General features: G+C 39.0%; 1 long non-coding RNA gene across 2 annotated transcripts; it reads left to right on the forward strand.

Annotated features, from left to right (window-relative positions):
- Positions 1-3,027: 3,027 nt before the first annotated feature.
- LOC149787261 (uncharacterized) lies at positions 3,028-10,837 on the forward strand. 2 transcript variants are annotated; one of them, XR_016425137.1, is made up of 5 exons: positions 3,028-7,322; positions 7,668-7,757; positions 8,609-8,805; positions 9,307-9,766; positions 10,220-10,837. It is a non-coding gene; the product is annotated as an uncharacterized LOC149787261 (long non-coding RNA). The 2 variants fall into 2 exon arrangements; XR_016425136.1 differs by having other exon boundaries at positions 4,751-7,322; positions 7,668-8,805; positions 9,307-9,464; positions 9,660-9,766; positions 10,220-10,806.
- Positions 10,838-12,047: the final 1,210 nt, after the last annotated feature.

A 12,047-nucleotide genomic window follows, 5' to 3' on the forward strand; every position in this document is an offset into this window, starting at 1 on the left:
TTCACAACAGAGCACTTTAAAAAGTTCATAGACTTACTCTGTCTCATTGTTCACTCTCTGTTTTTTTAATTTCTTCACCGTCATAGTCTTTTCCTCTTCTTCCTCCTCACTTTCTTCCCTTCTTTTCTTCTCCTGTTTCTTTTTCTTCACCTGTCTGTTTTCTTCCTCTTCTTCTTCCTCTTCCTCTGAAGAATCCCTCTCTTCTTCTGACTCCTCTTGTTTCTTTTTTGGGCAGTCTGGTGACCAATGTCCTTTTTCTTGACAATAATAACAGGTATCTTGACTTTTGTCTCTTCTAACCCCTTTTTTTTCTTTTTTGACGGTCTGGACACTCTGAAGACCAATGCCCTTTCTTCTGACAGATATAGCAAGTATCTTGACTTTTATCTTGAAAGGAAGGAGAGTAGTCCCTTGGCTGGTCTGAAGAGAATTTTCTAATGAACCCTCGCAAAGCTCTGATGAAACGTTCGATCTTGGTAGTCTCTTCCATCGTTGTGCTCAGTTTGAGAGTGAAATGAATAGTGAAAGGACAAGACACATACCCTTTATATACGCTGGTCTGCTATGACTATAAATTAGTCCATGGTGTTTAAACTTTAGTCATTTGACTTTTTGCTATCGAGATGAAATGATCCAATTCATTTGAGAAGAAAGAAGAAGAAAGTAAGAGGCAGAAACGTGATCTATCGCCTCGTACCAGGGCTGAAGTCTTGGCACAAATTCATGCCAGTGATTTTGAAGAGGACATGAGTGAACCAGAATCCAAACCCTCTAAACAAAGTTTACCACCCTTCGTCAACCCTTAAAAGTACTATGACATTCGAGAGACGGAAAAGCGTCCCTCTAGAAAATTTAGAACTACGGCTTACAAATACACAGTGAAGTTTAAAGATTTCAAGTCTGATGTACTGTTAGAGAAAGCAGAAGGGTTCATCACCGACATGTGGGATTCTTTGCTCACCACACTCAAGCGACAATGTCAACCCAAAGAAGATGATCGTTTGAGACTTTCCATACAACATGACGGCTTGAAATCCCCTGTTTGGATCGAGTTTAGCAGCCCTGCAGAATTGACCACTTCCAAAGTCATGGACAAGATTCAACACGTGCAACAATCTAATGACCAGTTTGACATCACCGATGGAAAAGCCACACTGGACATGACCCACGTCTCTCCTCCTCAAGGGACCGGACAATGCAGAAAGACCTTATTGGTCAACAACCTTCGCATTACCAAAACAAGTCTTGTCCAAATTAACAATTTTCAAGACCACATGTGTTTAGCCCGAGCCATCGTGGTGGGATGAACTTATGCCGACAAGAACGACACGGTAGAATGGAAAAGAGCCTGGGAGAACATTCGAAAATCGAACCGAGCCAAACAACGAAATGAAGCAGAACTTCTGTTACAACAAGCATGCCTGTCCAAAGACACATCCTGTGGCAATCCTGAGATGCAAAAATTGCAAGATGCCCTGGCTCCACGATACACCTTGAAAGTGCACCCTCAAGAAGTGCGCGGGTCTCTGTTGTTTCGAGGAAAAGACTTTAAGGATGGATTCACCTCTATCATCATGATGACCATTTCGATACCATTACCACTATCACTGGATTCCTGGGATACAAATATTACTGTGAGAAATGTGACTTATGATGGTTATAATAATCGAGAGCAACACAAACATTGTGGATCGAAATGCTCAGGATGTTTGGCCTCTCAACCCTGTCTGAGCGAAGGGCAAGAACCAGTGCATTGTCCTGCTTGTCTGCGCACATTTGTCAGCCCTGCCTGTTACCAACAACATCTGAAGATGCAAGGTTCACAGAAGAAATGTGCTTGTCAACTCCTGAGATTGTGCCCAATGTGTGGACAAGGTCTATGTATCAACAGTACCAAGGCACACGTATGTTCAGGAAAGAAAAAATGTCACATTTGTCACTGCATCGTGGACTTGGAACACCAATGCTACATGCAAAATTACCAATCCCAACCAGAGAAAGAGGATGGTCACAAGAAGAAGAAAGGCAATTTCATCTTTTTCGATTACGAATGCATGCAAGAGACCGGTATTCACATTCCTAATTTCTGCGTGGCTCATCGAGCGTGCGAGAAGTGATTCAAGAACCTATCTTGAGTTATTGCCCTCACTACAGTAAGATTCCTGGAGGGCGTGAAAAAATCTTTCAAGGACCGAACACACTAGCCGATTTCACACAATGGGTCTTAGACCCCATCGACAAGACGTGGAGCCAAGAGGACATCGAACATTATTATGGAGAATGTCATCACCATGCCACGGTGATGGCTCACAATTTCTCCGGATACGATGGACAGTTTCTTTTGAGATGTTATACGGAACATGGCATCGAGCGTCCTAAAATCACTTTGAACGGAGCCAAAATCATTTTCATGCAAGTGGGACAAGTGCAGTTTAAAGATTCGATGAGCTACTTAGCCATGCCTTTGAGTCAAATGCCTAAAATGTTTGGAATGACAGAAATGGCTAAAGGGTACTTTCCACACTTTTTCAATACAGAAGCCAATCAACACGCCGTTCTACCCCATTTGCCTCAGGCTCACTATTACGACCCTGACAACATGCGTACCGAACGAGAAACTTTCTACGCTTGGTACCAGGCTCACGCCTCCGACCCTTTCGACTTTCAGGAAGAAATGCTAAAGTATCGTCGTTCCGACGTGGACATTTTACGGCGATGCTGTGGAAAATTTCGAGAACTGTTCATGGAACACGGAGGGGTTGATCATTTAAAAGAGGCTTGCACCATTGCCAAAGCGTGTTCCTTAGTCTACCGACAACGATTCATGCTTGAAAACACTGTGGCTGTCATCAGTCCTCAAATGACCAACTATGTCAAACGTCAATACTCGGTCAAAGCCCCATGCTGGTTGCATTACTTGTGCGACAAAGAAGACAAATGGATTCAGCATGCCCGCAACGGACAGGGCGTAAAAGATCATCGGAATGCATTCGGTCGATGGCTGGGACTTAGAAAACCCCAAGATCATGTATGAGTTTAACGGTTGCTTATTTCACGGATGTCCCGTCTGTTACCCTGACCGCGGCACTAAAAATCAGTTCTTACAACAAACCATGGAAGACTTGTACCAGGCCATTTGTCAGCGACGCCTAAAGTTAGAACAGGAAGGATACCAAGTGGTGGAATTGTGGGAACACAAATACAATCACCGTTTGAACACCGATCCCGAGTTTAAACGCCTCATGGAAAGTTACCAGTTCATGGACCCCCTGAACCCAAGTGATAGTTTGTACGGAGGAAGGACCAATGCCACCTGTTTGCTGTACCAAGCTGACGAAGAGAAAGGAGAAGAAATCAAATACTTGGACGTGTGTTCACTGTATCCCTACGTGTGCAAATATTGTTGCTTTCCTGCAGGGCACCCACAATTGTTCACCGAACACATCGACCTAAAAAACATTCGACAATACGAAGGCTTGATCAAGTGCAAAGTTTTGCCTCCCACGAACCTATACCATCCCGTCTTACCTCGCCATTGCCAAGGCAAACTTATGTTTCCTTTGTGCCGTACTTGTGCTGAAACGTGCAACCAAGATCAACCTTGTCATCACACCCAGGAAGAACGGGCCTTGACGGGGACATGGGTCAGCGTAGAATTGTTCAAAGCTCTGAACATGGGATACCAACTGTTAGAAGTGTACGAAATTTGCCACTTTCCCAAGACACAATAATTCCACAAGGGTGACCCCACGCAGAAAGGCATTTTCGCTGACTACGTGGATGCCTTTTTGAAACTGAGCAAGAAGCCAGTGGCTATCTGTCCTGGTGTCACACTCCCGAAGACCAAAAGACATTCAGAGAGAAATTCTGGGCACAAGAAGGCATTACTTAAGATCACATTGAGAAAAACGAAGGCAGGCGATCGTTTGCCAAAGTGATGTTAAATTGCTTGTGGGGTAAAATGGCACAATGACCGTGTTTACCCAAGATGGAGTATTTGACCGAACCTTCCCGCTACTTTCAGATGATTCACGACAAAGCCAAATTCATGAAACACGTGGACGTCGTTCGTGAGGATTTGATCTTGGTGAATTACGAAGAAGATCTGAACTTTGAAGAAGATGACCCCTTTGGAAATGTCATCATTGCAGCTTACATGACAGCTCATGCTCGCTTAAAATTGTACGAAGCTTTAGAACTGTTAGGGGAACGTGTCTTGTACTTTGACATGGACAGTTGCATTTATATCGATCACCCGAGTCAACAGCACCCTGACATCGAAGGAGACCGTTTAGGAGCCTGGACAGACGAGCACCCCGATGACAAGATTCTAAGTTTCGTCAGTGGCGGTCCCAAAAATTACGGCTACGAATACTGGGACAAACAAGGAGAAGTGCACACGAAGTGTAAAGTGAAAGGACTTACTCTGAATTATCGTACCAGTCGAGTGTTCAACTTTGGCGTATTGAAAGAAGCCTTGCAGTCTAGAGAAAGTGACCACCTATCAACCCAACAAGATTGTACGTTTACCCACACACCACATCGTCAGTCGACCCTTGGAAAAAGTCTATCAAATCGTGTAGCAGAAGCGAGTGCGGCTTCCCACCCACTTTACTTTGCCGTATGGACATGTCGGTATAAAACATTGGTTGTAAGAGGATAGCCACCCACCAGAAGGATGACTTCGCCACAGCAAGAATCGAGTGAGAAATCCAGTGATAACTCCAAGTTCAAACCCTACCATTTTCTTCTTACCTGACTATTGTGATTGTGCCCGTCGATTGGACACGTTTCAAAAATGGCCTACGGATAGGGAAGGATTACCTTCTTCGTATGTTTTAGCTAGAACAGGATTTGTCTACTTCGGACCTGAGTCAGGATTGGGATACGAAGTAGTGTTTCGCTTGCGGACTGAAGTTACGAATGGATCTATGTATCTACAAAGATTCAGCTATTCTGGAACATACTCGATGGTCTCCGCACTGCCCTTACCTTTCAATGGCCTTTCCACCCATTAAACTACGGTACAATTATGACGGTACCTTAGAGACGGTACCTTCCAAAACTAGACGTAAACACATTGCATCCTATTTCATTGTTGTTTCTTTTCCACATAATAGCTTATTTTTTTATAAAATGTTAAACTTTAGTAATCTTTTTTCAAGATCACTTTAGTTTGCAAAAATATATCTTGTCATTTATTGGCATTCTACATTGAATTTTGTAAACTAGCTATAAACCTGACCTAATTACTCAACTTAACTGCTGACAGAAACAGTCTACAGTAAATGTATTTCATTTCTATAGCTCGATGGATAAACATTACATCTTTTAAAGCTGTGCACAGAATAGGCCGACATATCACGAGTCAGGAAAACATGGGGGTGGTATCCCCTGTGTCCAAAATTAATATCATTTTGAATAGAATATTCTAGTGACAATTGCCTCTTTTCAAATGGTAAGCATTGCTTTTTTTTATTTTCGTCAATCTGTCAAATTCGGTATGCATTTTGCTTTAATATTTGAGATGGAAACCTTAGGTGCGTAGAAATGTCAGACAGCATTGTACATCATGGATGGTGTCCAACATACTTTTATGATCATTAAACAAAATCCCATTTTTTATTTATGTCCACTGATTTAAAAAATATTCATCCAAGCTAAATATAATAATAATAATAATGAGGACTTTGTATAGCGCCTAATCTTTAGAAGCTCTAAGCGCTTTGCAACATTAGACAACATAAAAACATACACAATGATATGATTACAAAAACAAACACCATGAAATTAGAAAACATAAAAAACATGCTGAGAATATTTAAGGTAGTTAACATTATTAAGTCATTAAGTTTGTTTTTGTAGTCAGAATAAGTAGTTTTGAGAGCACTCTTGAATGGGATCACTGCGTCTTTGTGTCTAAGTTCAGTGGGCAATTCATTCCATGTTGCTGGGCCCTGGTATGCAAAAGAATGCTGTCCATGTGACTTTGTTTTCATAGTGAGAATAATGAGTATATGATTGTCGGAAGAGGAGTGTAAGTATCTTGCTTGTGTGTACACATAGGTGAGGTCGGATAGGTATGTTGGACTAGAGTCTGTCAGTGAAACGTAGCACAGAGAACTAATGTTGTGTTTGATTCTGGATCGAATGGATAGCCAGTGTTGGGTACAGAGCAGCGGGGAGGTGTGCTCTGATTGTGGTACTCTAAGTATGATCCAAGCAGCTATGTTTTGAACTTTTTGAAGTCTCTGCAGTAGATATTAAGATGAACCAGACAGAATTGAGTTACCATAGTACAGTCTTGAAAGTAGTAATGAACACACAAGTGTTTTAGTGGCATCAACTGAAAGATATCTGAGAATGGAGCTGATGCGTCTCAGCTCAAGATATGCAGCCTTGCATATGTTCATGACATGTTGGTGCAATGTGAGAGTACTGTCCAGAGTAACACCTAGGTTTTGTACTGATTGTGTGAATTTAATGTTGGTGTTGCTGATATTTATTGTGTGAGGTAAAGGATGTGAATGAGAAAGTCTTTATGTGAATGAGAAAGTCTTTGTGTTATAATCAGAATGGCCTCAGTTTTATCATCATTCATCTGCAGCTTATTACAAGTCATCCATGATTTCACATCAGAAATGCACATCTCTACACCTTGGATGGTAGCATCAACTTCAGTTGGGTGGCTAGATTTGTATATTTGGGTGTCGTCAGTGTACAATTGGTGAGACACTGGATGATGATCTATGACACTTGAGAGCAGCTGAGTGTATAGAGTGTAGAGAACAGGTCCAAGAACAGACCCCTGTGCAACACCACAACATAGATCAACTGGGCTGGAATGTAATCTATTTGCAGACACAATTTGTGTCCTGTGGCAAGGGCGATATGCAGATTGTACATTGCTAAAAAGACTGTTTGAATTCAGACAAGATGCAAGCTGGGATTGAACAACCTTTTGTAAGATTTTTTATATGATTTGGAGATTAGAAACCGGGCAGTAGTTCTTTAAATCCTTATGGTGTAGTGTTAGTTTCTTCAGCAGAGGTTTTACAATGGGAGTTTTGAAAAATGATGGAAATTATGCTGATGAGAGAGAGGTATTAATAACATCAGTTAGTGAAGGCAATACTGGATCTAAGCACTCAAGCAGCAGTAATGTTGGAATTGGATCAAGTTCACATGACTTTGGTGCACTCTAGGATGATTATTTAAAGATGAAAATCTCAAGTGGAAACCTTTCTGGTCAGCCATCTCATCCAAAACCTCCTGAAATGGAGAGTATTTTGCAGACTCCAAGATTTCCTCTTATCCTGCTGGTATGTTCTATTTAGTTTATCTGGTCTCTTTTTATTTTTTATCAATTGCTTTTATACCATGCCACAATTGGAAATTCTTTATCAAAAGTATGTATAAATTTCATCATTTTTCTGTCAGTTTAATAAGATGTGTTTAAGAGTACTTACTTACTCATGATGCTGTATATATGAGATTAGATGTTTTGTTAAAAAAGAATGCATTTTGTGATATATTGTATCACTGCTTTATATACAGTGGTCATTGCAACCAGTATGCATTTTGTTTACATGCCAAAAAATCCAGTCTGATTTCTTTGTTTCTTTTTTACTGCAATTAAGGAGTAGTGATAATCTTTATACTCTTAGCTGCATCCAGAAGGACAACACCATCACCATCCCCATCCACTCTGGAGTGGAGAATATAAAGATTTCTCTCTGCCAGTTCCTCTGCAAGTAGTAAGTATTGAGGATGGAAAAAAATGTACATTATAGAATAATGAAACAAATACTACAGGTGTTGACTTTTATATAATCTCTTATTTCATTTACAGCTCTCTAAATACGAGTAGGTCAATTATACACTGTATTTATGAATTTAATTCTCATCTAAGGTAGTAGAAGTGTTTTATGTTTGACAAAATGTTGGGTAATTTGTGGCCATACACTAAAAACACATTTTGTAGCATTTAAAAATGCTTATGTTCAATGCACGTAAAACTCATTGGTTTGTTGTCACTTCAGTTGATAATAGTCTTGTCATCTTGTAGACATTTTGAATGTTAGTGTTCAATGCTAAGGTCATATACATTGATTCAACATCAAAATTTGTTTGCAAAATGGAAGATTATGACATGAAAGCACAAGCTCTTGTAGCTTAGGTACTGTTATTTCAGAACATTGTGAGATGTTAATTAATTAAATTATAGGTCATAAAACATACTGTTCAAGACTTATTTGTGCAAATAAACAATGAATTGTTTTTCATTGATGTGTCGACTGTTCATCATTCCATTGGTTTTTTTATTTTTCTTTCTGATGTATACCATTGTCTTGTGTAAGTCAGACGCCTAAACCATCTACATTGAATGCAGACTTTACAGACACCAGCAGTGAAACAACATATCCAGGGAATAAAAAAATAAAGGATTATAGGGAAAAGTTTTCATATAAACTGTACAAAAACCATGTATTTCATTTCATAAATATATTTCATTGTTAAACCCATGTTCACTGTACAGATCTTTTTAAGGAGTTTATAATAATGATCTTGATCTTTCAAAACTAATTTCATCACAAATCTGTTACAGATTTCCAGTTCAATGTACTTATGAAACTGGACACAAATATTGAGAATTTGTTGGAGCAGCTGGCCCTCCAAGTTCATACACAAGGCCCAGACACAGAATATAGAGAAGAAATTCTTGCAATGCCATGTGATTCAGTGGAGGAACTAGAGGGCCTTTGCCAGAGGTTGGAGGAGAATCCCAAACTCTCCAAGAAGATGGTAAATTGGGGCTTTATTTTCTATTTAAAAAAAACTGTTATAACCTTTATTTGCTGTTGTGAACCTCAATATGCATTATGCAAGTTCTGCAGTGCCTGTATAATTATTTTTGGGGGTGGGGTGAACATGTAGTGGTCGGCTGTTTTGTCTTACGGATGTAGGCCAAAACATGTTTAGAGATGAACATGTAACAGGTATTTTACTACATATACACTATTACATATTATGTGGCTACTTTAATTCAATCCTTGAGTGAATGTCATTTATGAAGTTAATAGATTCACGGTGGTTAATTTGGTTTATAATTGCTATTAGTACATTGTGTTGCATAGTTAATGTTATCAAATTTTTTTCAAGTTAGAGAAATTAAATTTGCTTGCAAAACCATGGCAAAAAATAACTATATACAAGCATATTTTGTCACATCGATCATGAAATACTACTACTAATAATAATATCAAAATCAAAAAATAGTAATATTATTATTATTATTATTTTCAGATATGCTACTTGAGGTCCCTTGGCAGGTTTACAATTGGGGATAGTGTCTGCAGGATGATGAAAAAGCTTAAAACAAAAAGACTGGCCAGAGTATAGTCCAAAGGGACGTAAAGGGAAAAAAGCATTTCAAGAGCTTGTGATATGTCAGGTTTTGATAAGTAAGTATGGCTTGATTTAAATTGTGTTTTTCATGTGACTTGCCAGAGATTTTTAAATGAATTGATAAAGTAACTTGAGACACATTTCAAAGTACATGTTTTAAAAATATTCCATTGATTATTGCTGGCAATTAGAAAAATGCAATGCATCCTTTGTTGTGAAACTTATTTTAAAACATTGTATTACTCTTGCAGAAGCCTGCTTGAAAACTAATGGCAAAGCAAAGGCAAATGGAATGGAAGAGACCATATCAGAGACCCTCAAATATGCACCCAACCAACGCAGAATGATAAAAAACAAGGTAATCCAAATGACTCTTATTTCATCAATATTGGATTCAGTTTCGTCTTTTAAAGCATAGTATTTGCAAAGCGGATGCATTTCTAAACTGATAACAAAATCAGCTTATCCTATTGCCCAGGACTATCAGAGCTAGAGTCCAGCTAACTACAATATGCATATATCTTGTCTGATCGGACAAGTGCCTCCATTTGGAATTTTTATTCACATGAAATATTTGGATGAAATAAATTCATCTTTGTGCAAATTGATTGCACCATCCACTTGCCAGAAATGACAAGTAAGTGCAAAGTTATCTTGTATCATGGCTTAACGATAGTAAGGGAAGCCACAAGTGCAGTGAAGAAAATTTCATACATTTTTATAATGCTGATTAACATGACTTCTGCATATGTAACTAGTGCTGAGATGATATGACTTTATTTAAGCATTACAATTTTGTTTTAATTTGCAGGTGCCTGAGCAGAAGAAGTAATAGATAAACTTTACAGTGGAGTTGGAGACTGATTCTGATTCATAATCTTAATTAAATCTAGAAAATAAACATTAAAGTCATATTAAAATATCTGTTGTATTGTTTCCTTCTTTCATTTTTCTCTTAAAAACAAATGTCTGAACCTTTAGTCTGTAAATTCAGTGGATTCATTATCAGCCCATCTACTTTTACTTTACACCATGCTACTTTAAAAAAAAATGAATTATCCCCATTGGGGTAGGTCCCCCCAACCCCCCACCCTACTTTGTCAACTTACCTGCCACATTTAAATCTAATGGAAGGCCCTGCTGTAAAGCCTGTTAGTAAAACTACCCAACAAGAGGATTTCATACATTTGCAACTCCTAGATGGATGGTAATGTTTTCATTTTTGTAATGTAGATTTGGACATTCTTGCCACCAGTATGGAATATGTGTTTCAGAAACACAAGCAGCTTTCATCAGATTTGCATATAGGTTTTATATGTTGTGAGTATGTTGTAGGAAGTTTTTTTAAATAATATCATATGAGATGATGCCAGTGGAAATGGCAGAAAAGTGTCTGTATTGTTCACCAACTACACCTTGTTCTTACAAAATGTGGCTGTTACACATTCCCATGATGATGTCACTGACAGCCATCAGTGAGGAATGCCCCAACAAGCATAATACAAATTGCTTCCATTGTAATTGTTACAATTTCATTCTGACCACTCCGGTGTCCTAGTGGTTAGAGCGTCCGCCTCAGAAGCGGGAGGTCATGGGTTCAAACCCCAGCCAAGTCATACCAAAGACTTACAAAAATGGTATTAACAGCTACCTCGCTTGGCGCTCAGCATTAAGAGGTTTAGTGTTAGGACTGGTCGGCCTGGTGTCAGGATAATGTGACTGGGTGCAACATCATACTACATGTTTGCAGCATGATGCCCCAGTGCTAGACATCACTATAAACTGCCACACTGCAGACATCGTAGCAATATGACTGAAAAATTATTCAAGCTACGTTAAAAATCCAATCACACACACACAATTCCATTCTACGATCCAGAACCAACACTAATTCCGTACTACAGTTCTTGCATTTCAATCCAATTTTGCTTTTGAAATGTAATGCCACTCAATTCATAATGAACCCATTCATTTCAAACACTCACAAATACTTATTATTCCTGTCTACAACTGAAAAATATCTATATAAAAAAACGTGTAACTGTGTTTTATGCAAGGGCATGGAGATGCACAAAAACTTGCACCTGAAGCTTGAATAAAACCCCGACTGTGGATAAGACTTTACCCATCGATTACCCCAGCTTGGGGATAAATTCCGACCGTGGCGATTTATTATATATCCTATGACTGCTCCAGCTTGAGGGCAAAATCCAAGCACATCCCTAAAAAGATAACAAGTATAGCGGCTCTTTACCTTCTGTAAATGCCACTTGAGCTTCCTGATGCTGTTGTATCTGCCATTTGACAGAATCACGAATGTGGATATATTTCTTAATTGCCTCTAGTTGTTGAGCTAGTTTAGCTGTATGAAATTCCTTTGTGCAGACTCACTCATTATTAATATTACAACAGTGATTTAATTACACATCACCTGTCAGCACACCGATGATAAGTCAGTTATTTTATAACACACCAACAAGCTTGCCCCTTGCACCCCCCCCCCTTTTTTTTTTATTTGGGCACCTGTGGACATGAATCTGCAAGGCTCAAATTGTCATTTTTAATATAAGATCTCAACATTTTTAAGGCCTTAATTTTAAAGACATCCTTAAAACCCCCAAAAGGTTATCAACTGGATC

The sequence above is a fragment of the Sinohyriopsis cumingii genome, chromosome 12, assembly GCF_028554795.1.
Source record: "Sinohyriopsis cumingii isolate HCF-2022 chromosome 12, ASM2855479v2, whole genome shotgun sequence".
Lineage (NCBI taxonomy): Eukaryota > Metazoa > Mollusca > Bivalvia > Unionida > Unionidae > Sinohyriopsis > Sinohyriopsis cumingii.